Source organism: Rhodnius prolixus, unplaced genomic scaffold, assembly GCF_049639745.1.
Source record: "Rhodnius prolixus isolate KJV_2025 unplaced genomic scaffold, Rpr scaffold_2, whole genome shotgun sequence".
Lineage (NCBI taxonomy): Eukaryota > Metazoa > Arthropoda > Insecta > Hemiptera > Reduviidae > Rhodnius > Rhodnius prolixus.
This window is the reverse complement of record NW_027411592.1, coordinates 42294591-42312461: the sequence shown is the minus strand read 5'-3', so window position 1 is coordinate 42312461 and position 17871 is coordinate 42294591. Positions and strand designations below refer to the sequence as shown.

Sequence of the window (17871 nt, the reverse complement as noted above, 5' to 3'; positions counted from 1 at the left end):
CTGGACGTTGATACATTTGGTGTTTTTTTTTCGATAACCCAGTTTCCTACAAAACGGAAATAAGTGTTAAGTGTGGCATCTTCCCCCCACTTACCTTATGTATCCCGATGTGAACGGCGAGTGGTATTTGCGTTTCTTTCCAGCCAATGCTTGAAATAACTTGTTGCATAGAAGGATTGCGGACTATGCCCATAATAATTAGCTGGCGCTTACCTTTAGTAATCAAGAATATTCAGTTTAATTGCTTATTTCTCAATTGATCAGAATAATGGCAGTAACGAAGAAGTTCGGTTATTTAGAAGCACACTCACTCTGTCTTGTATAATTCTTATATTAAGGTACCTCTTTTCATGTATCTCCATTACTTTGGGCAAGCGCCTGATGCTTCGCCATCTGAAGATAGTTGCTATGAGCTAAGGTCGAGTTTCCAAAGCAGTTGATATACCTTGAGAATTAGCCAGTTTGCTTGCAGAGTCAGCTGATTTCAATAACTAAGATGTGCTTCTTGCGCAAACTCATGTTGATGATCTAGTACTGTAAGACAAACAGGAAATTGCCAGCCGTCCGAAGATAGTAGACACAAGATTATTTTTTTAGTATTTTATTAGTAGACATAATTTGAGGTTTTGTTTTACTAAACCTTCCTAAAGCTTCGTTCAAGTTAAGGTAGCAATTCGTTTTGGGCTAGCGACATATGAATTTTAAGATAGTATTTCCAACCTGCTGCATCAACAGCTGAGGAACTGAGGTTATTGGCGCCCAGAGATTTTTTTTTACGGCCTCCGAACGGATCTCTCGTTAAAGACAACACAATCCATCACCGGGCAGTGAACGGTTGGAAGCTCCTAAGAAGAGAACATTTAACGGCCAGCTGCTGGATTCGAACCCGGGATCTCTGCGTGAGATCCAGCGTCTAATCTCTTCCCTTGCAAATATTATTATTCTTATTTTTATTATTACTTCATGATTTGACATTTAAATAAATAAAATTGCTAAACAAACACCTGCATATACTATTTGAGATGGAAATTAATAGGGCTTAAATGTTGGACATTTTAACTTGACAATGTTGGTAAATTAGAACAGAAATCTAATATATTTCTATTACATATTTATTTTTATTTTTGGAATACTTTGTTATACAACTTTTTAGTATTATTATAATTCCTAGCTGTTTAGAAAATCCATATTTTTAATGGAAGCAAATTTTGAAAATTTGAATCGATTACTACAATAAATTCATTGATATGAAAAGTTGAAATACAGAAAATTGTTAATAATTATTAAAAAGATCAAAAATTATTAATATTATTTATTTTGTTTAGAGCGGGAATTGCGATTTTTATTGTACCCAAGAAAACCTGGTTAACTTGTCCATTTTATTTGATTTCTTAATTTTGTATTTCGTTAATTTTAGATAAAAATAAATTGATCTTGTTATAAACATGTCATGTTTAAGTCGTGGTAAATGATATGAAGGGCAATAAATCTAGACAGCGAATTTGATTAACAATTCTGAGCACACCCTTTGAAATATGTTACAAATTGTTCACTTGTCAGATTAATCAAAACCTTTCCGCTTGTAACTAGCTGAATGTTTATAACTCTGATATAAATCTAACCGAGCCGTACGTGGAGAAAGCTGTAGTTATGCGTAAAGAAATTAATTTTTGGAATTGGAATAAAAAAAAGAAAGTCAATCTATCATAAAATAATGAACGAATTGGTTCACTCTGAATACGGTTTAAAATACATATCTATCAATAATATGAGATTTTTTTAAAAAAAATCTGAACCTAAATATCAGGCTTTATTTCTTTAGTTGGACCGTTGTCTGGCCTTTGCCCATCACCAATCTCTTTTTTTAAAAGCAGGACGATTAACTTCCAAGTAAACTGGTGCTATTTGTGGACTAGCAAGCAACACTGACAGCATTCGTCAAAAGTGAGTGATTCACTATTCGTAAATATTGGCCTGATGTCCAGGCTTAAGGAGTTTGTGTTCAATTTGCAACGTCCAACTTTGTATTTAAAGAATTGAAAACGCCGACCGATTTGTCAAAGTAAAGTTGGAGTGAAAAACATCCACAAGTTCGGTACAATCAGCAGGCTTTCTCTTATCCAAACTGAAGAAAAAGGAAGTATGCTTCGGAAAGGCAATAGAGCTTACTTGGGATAAACACTTATCACATTCCACTCAGCTTATCCCGAAACCAAGAGGTGTTTGTTTCAGAATATCCGCAATAACAAGCTGGTACTCATCTTAAATTTCAACATAATATCAGGTCTTACAATTCAGAACGCTAAGACATGTTACTCAAACAAAAACCATCAGATAATCAGCCATAAGATTTCCTCGATAAATTTTGATGTCCGTTAGCTAACTTAGTAACTTTTAAATTATAATAGTGTAATTACCTTCTCAAGATACGAAATATAAACAGAAGAATAGAGCTTGTGAATGAACAGTACTGAAGAAGACAAACAAGCTGTACCATCAAAGTGAGTATTTAAGTGTAAAGATGAAGCACTACCGAGGCTTCAAAGTAAAGAGATGGTATCTATTCTAATTTCAAGGCGACGAAATTAATTTACCGAACTATGAACAAAGGGGAGTGAAGAAATTGGTACATGTAAATCAATTTAAAGCCACTTTTCAACTAAACTCGAATGACACAATTACGGGGAAGGTATGCCACAAGGAAATTATGTCATCTTAATAAAAATACAACCTGCACGACATATTCTTAAGAATTAAATTTACGGTTTGGTGTTTAATAACTCTTAAATTATTAGTAATATCTTAAGTTTATAATAAATTCTGCAGCATTTTATATCCAATTATTCAATCACATTAGGATTTTTAATAAACCGTATACAAAACATCTTGAGGAATGCGTCAGCTACCCAGAACGAACCAGTAAATTCGCTTAAGTATTTATTTATTTTGAACAGACAGATAAAAAAAAAACCATATACATAAGGCAGGATACTTGGATCAAATTTGCACCTATTATTTACTTATTAAAAGCTTATGAAGTACATTCATAGCCTAAAGATGAACATTATAAACAAAATGAAACAAAACAAAATATAATTAACATTAAAAATTGCAGTGAAACAAAAAAGAAAAATCAAAGTAAAGCAAAAACGAAACGAAAGTGTCTTTTAAAAATAATTTAAAAAAAAAAAGAAGAAAATAAGCGTAAAATGGAGTGAATAAATTGCAAATTTTCTTAATGGCAAACATAAATAATATTATATAAAGAAACGATAATAAACTACAACTATTGAAATATATTCTATCAAATAAATTTAAGTAAAAACGGGCTAATAGTTATAATAAAAAAAGCAATAAGTTATAGTTTAAATAGCCATAGCTAATAATAGCAAATCTTAAGAATAATCAATGTATAATAAATTATATAACATATAATATATATTTCATTAGTAATATAGCTAAGTTGTTCATGGAAAGAAAGTTTTTATTTTTAAACTTTTATTAATAACAATAATAAATACTTGTTAGCTTAGAAAGTTAATAATTGATACAATATTCTCAACTGTTGTACATAAGACTTGTTAGGATAGTTTTTCAAGATTATTTTGTTCTAAGAAGTTTGAAAATGGATAAATAAAGAAGAAAATGAAAAATATCTTTTCTTATAACGCATAAAGACCAGCTAGAATCTATTATCTTTACAATGAATAAAAAATTGAAATGTTTTTTCAGATATTAGCCAAGGCTGAACAGCGATTCTGATCATTTCATTGCCACAGTTAAAGTTGAATTAGAGTTCTCCTATTCACCTGAACACTTTTGTAGCATTTTGGACGTCTTCCACGTCTAGACTTGTAGAATGATTATTTACCTTTGACATGATATCTTTCAAATGTTTAATTGCAGTACATCCAACAGATTCTGATCTTCAATAACATACAAAAAATTAAAACTTTGCGAATGCGCTGATGCAAAGGCATATTAATGTGATCTGCGGGGTAACATAATTCATTGTAATAGAATTGACTTTTCTTGAAACATTTCTAATATTTTGATCCAAAGAAACCGTCTGCAAGAAGATTTTGAGAACCAGATGAACAACGCCCAGAAAGCGAGGATGGACAGTTTCTAATAGTGTTTTATAGAATATAAGCGGAATTTTTTCTGTTATATCAGCATGGCAGAATACTCCAGATTTCAGAGAAGAATAGTGCAAAACATAATAAATCAAATCATTGAGTAAAAACATTTCTTGTAGACCTAAGAGTCAGATTTAAAATTTATCATGTAGAGATCAGTCCTAATGAAAATGCAATTAAGATAAAGAATATAATTTTGTTGAGGATCTGAAGCCAGTCTAGATGAAACATTTTAAAAGGGAGTCATTGTCTGCGAGTCTGCAGATGAGATTCTAAAGAGCTTCATGGGGAGTCTGGGTGGTAGCTGAAGTCCAAGTTTAATAGAATAATATCGGGAGAATTCGTTTTACACTTTTTGCAATATTGTCCAGATTCCAAACTGAAGAACAGTACTTTAGAATAGACTCGGCCATTGTAGTGTAGAGCATGGTCTGAGAAGCTTAAAGCTTTTTTTTAAGTAATGAGAGATGAACGCTAACATTCTTAAACTATAGCTTTTTATACGATCAATAAGTGAATTGAAAGTTACTGTATGGTCAAGCAACACTTCAAGATCTCGAGTTATATTGTTATTGGAGAGAGAAATTTACTAATTCTGTTTTAATACTCCTAAATTAATAGGATTTTTACCCTTAACCAAATTTAATAATAATAATAGTGCATTTATTAAGAAATAGAATACATTATACAAAAAAGATAAACATAAATCAGTAGCACTTATCAGTATGGATAGAATCCGTGCTTTTAAAGTTAATAAAGTCCATCCTTACTTTCCTGAAATGCTTTCACATCCCGATTCCTTGGTTTATTTTGGATTCTCCATTATTTTTTAGTTGGTAGGCTATCCATCTAATTTGTTGTCTTCCACTCGTATATTTATTTATATATAACTTTCTAATTATTTCTTATGCTTTTGACATCATCATTCCAAACAAGTTAGTCACTAGAATTTTGGATTTCGAGAAATACTTGAAGTGAAAAAGAGTTATAACAGGTAGCTGTATAAAACTCTGGAAGCACTGTGAGCTGTTAGTACGGATTCAACCATTCTCCCAACACTAAGGGAAACCATTCAAACGCAAATACTTCTGAAAAAAATTAAAATAAATAAAAAGTGATACACGATAAACAATTTAAATTATATTTGACTGAAAAATGTAAAGTTTTTACTGGATAAACAAATCATAAATAATAGCAATCGTTAAAATTGAAGGCGTTTATTCTTTTAGGATTTCGTGCACTTTTATCCAAACATTTCGTAAATGAAATATACATGGGGAGAGATTCTAGTGAGGGTTGGCAGAAGCTATCATCAGTCAGCTACTGCCCTGTCAATAAACAACACCCTCATGAAAGTTCGCTAGTCCAACACCCTTCATGTCGTCTTAGCCAAAAGGGGAAACTTTCTTAGGGGAGGATAACTAGATCCTGGGATATGATGCGTTATATATATTAGGTATTATTAATATAAATATATTACTTACTATTTCCGGCAGACACTCCTCCATAGCTGCTATCAGCTCATTACTTATTACGTGTTCTGTTAAGTGCTACGTAGATGCAAATTTCTGGAAAAAAAAAAGGTTAACTATAATTTGGCGTTGGACTTACTTGTTGCTAATTAGTAAGTTTAATAAGGACGGGTAAAGAATACTTTTGTCTCTCTGCTTCCTGCAAAATTAGAAGTTACATTTAGGCAAAATAAGTCACATTCCAATATTTTATGAAGGTTAATGCGGTCAAATTTAACGGTTTCTCACGTTTCTCAAGCGCAAAACATTAAATGAATGTAAGATTCTTCATGTTGCGGCCCACTTTTAATCATAGTAAATAACAACCTTATATGGGCGCGAACTATTTTTCAATAAACTTGAAAATAATAATTTAGATCTAAAGTCTTTTAAGTAGAGCAAAACAAAAACAAAAAAACTATCATTGAAGCTTGGATATTAAGATAGATGAAATTAAGTTGGCTGTTGAATCTTGTTTATATATATGGCACGGTTGGATAAGTTTTAGTCTCGCCAGCGTTGCCTTTTGTCAGGAATGGAGGTTGTTCCATGGTGCGTAAGTTAAATGGACCATATCTAGTGAAATATTGGAAGTTCCTCTTATGAACTATGCTCACAACGTACTTGATTAAATACAACCATTCACTTCTTGAATATATTCTCAACAACTTTCCACTTTATAAATCATTATCCGGTATTTAGAAATTTATTAAATTAGAATTGAAATTAACTCTTTGGCGAATAGTAATTGGAATTTCAAGGTTTCATGCAGCATGAATTAATAAAAATATAAAATCTCCCTAAAATCCTTGTGAGCAAAAACTTCTGTTTTGTTCCATTCAAATATAAACTTCTTTTAATATTACTGTCTCACATTTTTGGAAGAAAGATCTTTAGAAGGATGGATAAACTTCATGTTGCGCGTTCAACAGGCAGCTGTCCACCCTTGTCTTCAGGATCTTCTGAATAACAGAGGATCTCCCTAGCTAAGACAGAAGTTGATTTCCATACTCCTGTTATTAATGTTGAAGTCCGTGTTTTTGGAGTACTGCAAGTCGTGACAGAGAGAAGCTCTTCTTTTATATTCTAACACGGGTCTTATATAGTTTTTGTGGATTAAAACCAACTTTGCTTGGGTTCAAATGAATTCAATTGCTGATAATATTGATCACAGTCTAAGAATGGACACTGCACTTTTGTTTTGAAATCCCTTCCACAATTCCAGTGTTGTTCGATATTAAGGGTATACCCTTGATTGTTTCGTTTGTATACTTAAAGGAGAAAGTGTAACATTTGGTTGTTTGCAAGTGCATTCAGATATTTGTTGTAAATGTAAATTGTTTCACCTGTGTAATAGCTATAGCTTTGCTCTTTAAATTATATCGAATTACATCTCTAAAAATAATTATATAGAAAACTTGTATCAAGTTAATGCTAGCACGAGTAGAAAAACTCTATATACTCAACTAAATGAACATGTGTGAGCATGTTGAGCTAGAAGCAGCAACGCTTTAGAATTGAAGAGTGAAGGGGTTGTTCCACGTCCCCTTTTATAATGGATCTCAGTTCATCCATCAATCCGATGTCACAGGGTGAGAAAAGCACTGAGCACTATCTGTAAAATAATTGTAACTCGTGACTACTACAACAAGGAATAGAACATGCACTTAAACAGACATGTTAATAGAAGGCACTGCAAGCGAGTATTGAACCCTTTCTAACCTATCTATCCGTGCCCCTTCTGCCAATACAAAATAATCTATAGCCAAAACACTTCTCTAGGAAATGTTAAGTGATTCACCCATTTCAGTTCGATTGTGTGTTTACAGTTGGATTATGCGAATGGCATTTACTATTTTGAAGGGGTTTAGCTAATGTCCTAGATTAAATGGAAGATTATTTTTAGAAGTTTGTTGTAGCTCCTAACCTTTTATTCGCCGGAAGAATAAGACCTTGATAGGAACCATAGATTTTCGGCGTAAATTCCAGAACTTTTTCTGGTATTCCTCAATTTTTCTCCTTACATACTCACACTTACGGTGGAATTCCTACACACTATATTTTCGTTAGCTTTCCGACCAAATTAAGTCGAATTTAACAAAACAGAAAATATACGAGTATAGCAGATTACTAGTTTTCACTGCATAGTGTCCTTTACTTTGCCTTAAATTTTTCTCCATAGATTAGCTCCACGCAGGCATTACGCAGGCTTTTAACAACCAAGATTGTACAAAAAACAATTAAACAAGAAATAATTAAATTGTGCCTACAATAAGTACATCCAGGTGGTACCAACATTTAGCCTGTCGGTAGGAGATATTGGAAAGAAAAGTAACGGGTTGGTCCTGAAATGCATGGCTAAAAATAAAATCAGTGCTGACTATATCATATTCATATTTAGACCATTTAGAAAAAAAATCAATTTAGGCCCAATGGAAAGGAAAACAGAATTGCCCTAAGGTTGTGACAGTAAGGGCTACAGAATAAAGCTAAGGTAAAAAGATATGAAATCTCATCTACAAGCCCTTTAGTAAAATAAAATTTATCTGCGCTCCATATGCAATTTAAATGAATTCAAGGATACGTTTCATTTGCTGGCTGGTTGCCCTATTTTGAAGCCTATATTGAAGAATTTAGGGCCAAAGACACTAACTGATGTCCTAATGCTCGATTGCTGAATTGCAGCAGACTGAAGAAATCTTATAATCTTCCTGCATGAAAATATAGGGCATTTTTTTTGGTAGAAAACTTCAATTTCTAGTAACGTCTTGTTTCAGAATTTTTGAATAACATTTCTGCTTTATAATCGTGTTTTCTCAAGTTCTTTGATTATCATAGAGTAATGTATAATTGGATATTTTAGAATTCAGCTACTTTTGCATAGTTTGTATTTTGTGCAGCAAAATAATTTGTGAATTAAACCTGAACTCCATATTAGTGAATGGCCAAGATCTAGTCATTATTGATATGGCATTTTGTTACTTTTTTGGCTGTCATTTATACATTGTTTTACGCCCTGATAATGTATCTAATTATCATTGTGAATAGTATTGGACTAAAACTGAGTCCTGAGGAATCCCGAACTTGGTAAAACGCTTAGTAAAGTTTTTGTTGGTATTGAGTCTGGTTTGTAGAGGTGTTCGTCTTGTCATTCTGAGTTCAAACTTGAAGGTGCAACTGGTAATTTAATCACAGAGTTCTGTTTCTGTTCTAAATATTTATCCTTTAATCGGTTATTCGTTTTTAGTTGTTGAATTCTACCTTAAGCTGTTCGAAAACCAAATTGATGTAGTGGTATACATATATACATACTGTCAAATTAAATGATAACTTACGTTCGTTTTAAGTTATTTCTTTGTCAGTAAGTTTTAGTCTACTTCAGTTGCAACAAAGTCGTCTCCAAAAGTTAGTTTGTTGACAAGTTTTTTATTTTGTTGGTGAGGTATATTTGCTTGTGAATGTATGGAACTAAGTGGTTTGCAAGACTTTAAGATTTTTTTGGCATACGTAAAATGAAAAATGCATATTGGTAATTAAGTACTAGATAATTAAAAATATTGTTAGGGAATTAGAGATATTTCTTGGAAAATACTCAACAACGATAAAATCGATTCAATAAAGGGGTAAAATTCTAGTTGATGTATTGTCTTTGAACATTGTCGATCTCTTGGTTTGCGCTTTTGACTTATATTTTGGCCATTTACTCGCAAAATATTGGAAGTTGTGAACAGAAGTTTCTCGACAAAGAGTATCTTAAACTCGAGATAGAATATCAACACTAATGTCCAGACTCATTGTATTGCTCTTACCCTGAATACCTTCTCTTATAGGTATAAGGGAAAGTGAGAATCAAGTACTACTACTACTAAAGATATTTATGTACGATATTTTCGATAAATAGTCAGACGTGTAAGTTGGCTGAAACAGGCACCAAAGCGAAGATAGCACGTAGAGTCATGAGTCATGAGCAGCTAAAGGTATTGCCCCAGTGTTATGGGGGGCAGCAAAAAGTTTGCTTACTCTGCACAATCTGTATGTAAAGTCACGAGCGGTACGTGTGGCACGTCCTACTATGGTCTAATCACGCCCTTTACCAAAACTGCTAAAAGCGCACATGTTACTTTTACTATTGTAGATTATACTAGAAATAGTCATACTTAATTGTATATTATTTTGGCAATGGTGATGTCAACCATTAATAAATACATTTAAAAAAAAACTTTAAAGCAGAAGGACTTCGTCATTTTACGACCCTTCCTCCAGGAAGGGAATCGGACACATATATTTATGCAAATGATTAATATGCTAATCTTACCAAGATAACTTATCTACATTTTACTGGATATACAATCCTTAAATCATGTTTAATTTTTTTCATTTCAGAAGTTGTCAATACAAAGAACCGAGATTGTAACCAGCATTAGAGAAAGTATTGGTGGAGCCCCAGGAGCTTCTAGATATTACATGTTACCAAGAGATTGATTATCCCTCTGGGATAAGAGAAAGGACTCAAAAGATAAGGCGAAATTGTAGGGCGTTTCCGTTGAATGGTAATACTAATTTCAAATGTACCATGAACTCTCCGATATGATCTAAAAAGCAAAGTATTAGCAATATATCTTTTACATTTGCATCTACTAACTGAATGTACGTGTAACTGCTATCAAAAACCAGCTATCGTAATTCGCTTCAGTTCAGAGGCAAAAGTTTAAAGCTTTCATAAAAGTTTACTGTCACAGTTAACCAAAGAAAGTAGATCATTATGGTTTGTAGGAGTGGCTTAATTTTTTTTTTTTTTTTTGTCGGCGCATCGACGTCTATGGCCATTAGCGCCCACCACACATTTTCTCTTTTCTTATTCAATGGCCACTAGAGCTGGGATGGTACCTATTGGCCTATCGGGCTGCCACATACATATCTTGCATAGCAAGGTAAGGTGGAGCCTAGGCTATCGGATATCGCACCGCGCTCCCCTCTTACATCATCGATCTGGTCGACGAGGGGGAATGCGGTTTCGCCGATGGTACCATCCCTTAATTCATTACTCACATTTTACAAAACACACATTTTGCAAAACTCACATTTCGTCAAGAATCAATCAAAGTATTGTATTTGGGTTTAGCTTCATTTAGACAAATATACAATCATGTTGACTTATCCGCTTCAAGTGTATAGTCTATCCTAAGGAGGCTATTTCGTAGAATTTAACTCAAGTGTGCAGTACTTTTAACAAATGCTTACTAGCCTAGGCTGACCGTGTCGCACGTGTTGGAAGGGTGTCAGGCACTGCGAACTCAGAGGGAATCAGCAGGCCTGCCACATGACAAACGCGCAATTCTTCGAGAGGGTTCTCCTTATGTAAGGAGGCTATTTGATTTCTTGAAAAATATAAATTATTATAATAAAATTTAGGTATAGATTAGGTTAGCTTAGTTTAGAAATTTTAAAGGGGAAAGGAATATCGAGTACTTTCCTCTTGTATGACTGAGTAGTACGTATGTTGTGTTTAATAGAGTGAGTGTATTTATTGGCATGAAAGTATTTATTAGCAGGAGTGGCTTAATAAACCCAAATCCATTGCGTCCTGAAAAAACTAATGCCTTCCTTAAGAAGCAATGTTTTTGGATAGAATGTAGGCTTCTGAAAAGTGTTCAGCATAATATTATGTATGAGAAGCACCATCAACTATACCAAGAAGCTCTATATGCATCGTGTGCTCGTTGAAGATGTTAGAATCGAGAAGCTGTTCGCATTGTTGGGCTAGTGGACCTGCAGGGATGCAAATTTCCAAAGTACAATGGCTAGTTCACTTCCCTTACCGACCTAAATACTTATTCTTTCCTTCTGCTTCTCTTTCGAAAACAAAACAAATTTTATCCGTTAGGTTTTTCAGCACTAAATAATTACAATTTCAGTGTTGTAGTAACCCCATTATTTTTGCTGGACGCCCATTTTTAAGTCGTATGAATTAAAGTGAAAATAAAATAAACTATTTGTATGAAGCAGCAATGCTTGAAACATCCATCACTTCATCAGTTATAGCATGCTCGGGTGTTGTTTGCTTTTGGATCTAATTCCATCTTCACAGATCCAAAGATTGCGTAAAGAGTATTTTAAATTTCAATTCTAAAGTTTCAGTCACAAGTCATTATTAACAAAAACTGCTCTCATTATATAAAAAAAAAAAGAACATGTTTGCAATGATGAATAAAACTGAAGTACTGATGTTGCACTCAGCAAATGCAGTTTGGTTTCTCGGGGTGCTCAAGCTTTCCTATGAAACAAAACTTCACAAAAATTCGTAAATCACAAAACCAACAATAAAATGAGTATATCTACATACATATGTCAATATGACTTCAGCATATCGTGTTGAAGACTACATTTACTTAAGTCCAACGAATTTTTCACCTATGACCAATTGGTTGCACTATTTTTGTCAGTAAATAATTATTTACTGACAAAAATAGTGCAACAGACAATTCTAGTCCTCTATACACTTTATTACTTCTATTCAGAATAGTAATTTATACAGAGATTCTTAAATTCAAATACTAAATTGAGACACCAGCTCCCGTTATCATTCTTCGATTACTACTAAACTGTGATGAAATAATTGTTTAACTAAACCAACAACTATAAAAAGCATAAAACAACTAGTACAAAATTAAACAATATATAGTTTTTATGCAAGAATTCTGTAAATCAAATGAGACGATTAGATCTCATTTCATGATTATAAACGAGAAGAAAATTCTCTGGCAAACATAAGAAGCGACAGCAAACGATACCACAAAAGAAGAATTTTGGAATGACAAAAACTTACTGAAAGCTTAGCACAAAAAAAAGATTTGCCCTAAAGTTTTCAAAAAGTCTTTAATTACTAACATTTCGGCGAATTGACTGCCTTCTTTTGGTCAGTGTAAATACGAGTTATTAAACAGATATACTAGTAAGAGAAAGTAACCAAAAATGTATTTATTTCTGCTTTTATATTGATTGACTTTTTCTTTTTACTTTGAGAATATTTGTTTAATCAATTATGAACAAGAGTAAGGGGATAAATTTGCCGAAACTCGGTGGAAATGGATTTTTTTTTTTACAATTTACGTAATTCCTGAATAAAGAATTAACAAAATACAAGATTAACAACCACCTTCGCTAAATTTAATAGTACTAAATAAATAATAAACCATTAACGTTATTTATTTATTAAATGAAGTTTTAATGACATTCAGAGTTACACAACTCAGCTAAATATATTATAGCTATTACGTAATATATCATTTTCAATAATTGAATCTATCTAACCATGTAATTTGTCCTGACAGATCCTGATAACCTCTCAAATACAGTTAGCGATAAAACTTGGTAATTATCTTTTCAAAATAACTACCAATCTGAATTATTACTTTCCTTGGGGCTGGATAAAGGAAAAAACTGCTTTCCTGGCAACAGTATATTGAGTTTTCCATAGAAAACCGATTTGTGGTTTCTTAGACTCGAGAAAATGGTTAATGAGGAAATAGCCACTCATTGATTGGCCGGCATACTTCAAAGTATAGAAAGTCCTTGTGTAACATTCGAAAGGATATTTCCAGGAATCTAAAAGAAAGGATTATGAAGTACCTTTTTCCAAAATTGACTTTCTAATTTTTGGCTTTTTTTTCTTGAAATGACTAAACTTGCATTCCTAGAACTGAGTGACCTTTTGAACTGAATGAAATTTAATTCGTGTTAATATTTGATTCACAATATAATAAAAAAACAATTTAATTAAATTTAGAAAAAAGAGAGCAATTGGATTCTTTTATTTGGGTGGGGAAGGGGTTGAGCGGGAGAAACAATTAAATTTTATTACAGGCTAAGAGAGCCGGTAGTATAAAAAGGCTGAGAAATATCTAAAAGTAGATAAGTAAATAAGTCACATCTGATCTTGTTAACGATCTGAATGGTAGATAGTAACAACGTGGTTATGACATACTGCATGAATAAAGGAATCCAGAATTCCCAAGAATATGTTGAATAGTAGAAGGACCGCAACCGAGTTTTAGGAGGCATGCTGAGGTGGTGTTGGACTTGAGAAGTAGAGGGAGTAGGAATGTCGCTGTGAGAGAAGAGAAGGAATGAGTGGTTGAGAAGAACTAGGTCCTCCAAAAACTGAAGAAGAAGAAGAAGACTCACAACTTAGTTCAGCTATGTTAGGTGTTTTTGGCCAAATCAAAATAACAGAAAGTTTTTAAACAATATTTTAAGTTACAGCCCGATCTTAAGATATTTTAGATTTTATATTAACTTGATTATTCTATCTGGTCCCTTTCATATTACGAAATCAATTGATTAAGATCAACAACCATTTTAGGCTCATTTCTTTAAATATCCCACCGATAATTTTGTCATATCTTTCCTGTGTAATATTTTTCACAAAATAGTTTATAATTCTTATTTTTTTTTAACCGTCTTGTTTCTTTCTTTTGTTCGTTATTTTGTTTGTTTATTAACTGGGACTTTGCCTTTATCCGAATAGAATACTAAGGTGGGTAAATCAGAAAATTACCAGCGAAGGAAAAATCCGTTTTGCCGCAAATGGATTCGCCTCGGTGTTTGAGAAATAACTTTTCTTTTCAAATTCTCCCAAAGGTGATTTCCATCCAAAGTAAGGCTTAAGTGAATCTTACCTTCTTAAATTCTGAAGTCTAATACAATAAATATTATCTAATAAATAAAAAAATTCATAATAATAATAATAAAATAATAATAATAATAACTTGGAATTCTAGGTTAGCAAGGAATCGGTCAAATAAAAAACAACTCGTTTCTTTGCCTTTATTTGACCGATTCCTCGCTAACCTAGAATTCCAAGTTTAACAATTTACGGTCACGAAACCTATATATTCACTAATAATAATAAAATAATAATAATAATAACTTAAACAATCCTTATTAATCAAATTAAGGAAGTATTACTTTACCACTTCTTTGAAGAGTGATCTACCTATTCCTTACAAGTGCTGCACTGATTTTTATTGTAACTAATACACATAAAATGTAACTGCTCACCGTTCTGATTATGTTCTCGCAAATATTGGATTAATATACTGTTTCAAATTACTATCCCTGAGCAGAAAACTCATTGATCTCCAAGTAGGGCAAGAAATTTCTTAGCATTGCAATCAATACTTCATTCCTATGAATTATACTATTACTCTATAGTAATGTAAGTACGATCTCAATATTAAGAAATATAAATCTCTTTGATGGCCTGAAAAAGCATAATATTTAATTACTAACTGTGGATTAGTCAATGATTCCCTTATTTAAATTTGAGAAATGCAAAATTCAATTCTTCCAAAATAGATTAACTTATTTGGTTAGTACCTTCGTTAAAAAGAATGCAATGATAATTTAAAACAAGGGTTATTTTGTAAAAGTATACTTTTTTTAATGATTGAGATATTATTGAATAATTCGAGTAATATGGAAGAATTACAAGGGCGACGATCACACTTGCTTCTACTATGACATTCGATAAAACTTAACTCAACCTTTTCAATGACGAAAATCAGAAGATTTCCTGCAAATACCTCTTTTTTTTTTTGGGTTGATGGCATCTCAAAAAAATTTGAAAATGTAATGTTTAATACTTCACAACATTCATTTAAAGAAACAAAAAACAAGAAATAGATTCTGTTCACAAGGTGTTTATGAAAGTAAATTTGTCATTAATAAAAAGTAATGAATTCCAAATAGAGCTTTAAACATTTTGGTCAATATATGGGCTAGTCACGTATTTTACATCCTTTAAAGCAGGAAAGAGTTTTAAGGAGGAAATAAAATTAGATAGATTTAGCCACAATGTCTACTACAACTTTAACCGCTGCCTTTTCAAACAGGGAGCAACAGCTTTCTTAAACAGAAATAATGCCTGCATTCAATTTTGTAGAAAGTTATACACACTAATGCTAACTAATATTTTAGTTTATTTCCGATCTTTAATCTCATATTTATTTCAATGTCAAGAATAAATAGACAATATAAACAAGTTAATGAGAATAAAATCCATTATTGTAAATATATTTTAGACAACAAACTAATTGATTTTTAGCGCATTCATTTGTAACCAATAAAATCTTACACAGTTTTGATTTTGTTTCTTGAATAAGTTTATTTTTTAACTTTAACGGTTTAAGTTCATAAATCAACTTTGTTTCTTCAAAGTTCAAGTTCTGTCTCTGAAACTTGTTACTATTCAATCCTGCTTTATTTTTTTAAGTTTAATCAGCTTTTCAAGCAAGTTCTTATTGCTTTCTTGAAAATGAAGATACTCCCACAAATGAATTATTGCTGTTTATTGATGTAGGATAGTATTTGCTGAAACTTTTCAGCAAACATCTATTTCGCATTCTTTCATTCATTCTTTAGATTGGTCCCTGTCTCCAAGTAGCCAACTCAAAAGGGGCTTTTTGTCCAATCCTTTCTTTTTTTTAATCTTTACTGTTTTAAGTAGTCATATTTTTAGATTATTTAAATTATAGTTGTTCCCAGTTCCTAATGTTTGCCAATTTAACGCTTAAAAACAATTAATTAATGTTATTCTGTGTTTTAAAGGTTTAAAAGAAAAATAAAACCTTTGGGGTCCTTTGACAAGGAAATGGAAGCATTAGAGTTAATCCATTTTCTCAAGATTTAGCGTAAAAATGTATTTTCTTAAAAGAGTTTTGTTTTCGACTAAACTTAAAAATAACTAACAACGAGACGACATCTTTGATTTTCACGGACGGCAAAAATTTATTGCACTACCTGCTGGTACGAGATTACTTTTAATTGAAACTTTTTTTTATGTAGTGAAAATTACTCTATTAATTTCACTTTTTCAAAATTTCTTAATAGATCTTCAGTTAGTTTGATTTATTTATACCTTTGTTTTGTTTTAGATAATAATAATTAAAAATTCAATTCAAATCTGAAAATATGTACAAGAATGAATTGAGAAACTAAATTCCAAGTGGTTAAATAAAATTAAAAAAAAGTAAGACTGGATGTTCGCCAACAGTTGAAAATAATGAGGTTTCCAAGCCAACAGCTTCCATTGTTTACCTTTGCACAGGTGATCCTCAGGAGTGGAAGAGTGTAAGCAAGCAACTGTGAACGAAGGCAGTAGAGATCCAGAGCGCAAGTGCAACAGCAGCCGTAGCAGTAACCTGCGTGGGGGGGTGTCCACGGAGCGAGCACAATATTGATCGCTCCGAGTGCGGAACACCGGACCTACTGACACTGCACTTCGCTTTATTACTAAACTGTTTCCCCCGTTTTGGTTTTTTTTTTTATTAACTAAACTTCAACAGTCACCTTGCCCCACTTCTAGGGCATAAAATTTTTTAAATAACATGTAACTCCAGTTAGTTCCATGAAAACTGAAGGGTAAAAATAAAATAAACTTATTGATGCTGTCCATAAGAACAATAAAAATATATTGTAAACAATAAATTTTGTTTGTTCCAATAAAGAAAGCAAAAGTGTTCGCTCCAGATTATGGCTCATCTTGAATAACTTTGTAAATCGAAGAAGTTCTAACCAATTTTAATAATAATAATATACTTTTATTTAAGAGAGCTGTAAGAAGCACCTTGAAAGAGAAAATGAAAGGTGGAATAAACCCAGCGATCTCTGCGTTGGAATCCAGCATTAGCTAAACCATTCAGCTAACGCTTATTTATATTTCAAGTTCAAAAATTAATCTAAACTAGTACTTTAGAGGTAGCTCCTCTCGCTGAAAAGAATCCTTAATCGAGTTTTTTTTTAAAAAATGAAATACAATTCTAAAACCACTGTATAACTTACCCTGTTCAATGATGGCATCTGAACTGGATATTAAATGTGACCTTCCGGTAATTTCACAGGCAAACCTATCTGTAAAAACCACTTTTTTTTTTTGGAGTCAAAACGGACATTTGTGATAAACACTCAAAATAGAAATTTGGAACCGAATGTCTAGGATAGAAAGTGAATGTAAAATATGAGTGTATAATAATCTTTTTAAGAGGTCCTTGAAAAGACTAAACTTTAAGAATTAAATCCAATGTGAAGTTTAAATGTTACAAAAAGAAAAAGAAAGATTATTATATCAGTCACAGAGAAAGCCGACTCTATTGTAAGCTTAATTTATATCTTTACCATTTACAGTTGGTTAAGGTTACGTGAAAATATGCAAACTACCTTAT

At 32.2% G+C, this 17871-nt stretch overlaps 1 long non-coding RNA gene across 2 annotated transcripts; it reads right to left on the bottom strand.

Moving 5' to 3' along the window:
- Positions 1–540: 540 nt before the first annotated feature.
- Positions 541–17122, bottom strand: LOC141449698 (uncharacterized). 2 transcript variants are annotated; one of them, XR_012455657.1, is made up of 4 exons: positions 16748–17122; positions 7118–7265; positions 5624–5707; positions 541–5227 (listed from the first exon to the last, which is right to left on the bottom strand). It is a non-coding gene; the product is annotated as an uncharacterized lncRNA (long non-coding RNA). The 2 variants fall into 2 exon arrangements; XR_012455658.1 differs by lacking the exon at positions 7118–7265 and having other exon boundaries at positions 16748–17104.
- Between the last annotated feature and the right edge of the window lie 749 nt (positions 17123–17871).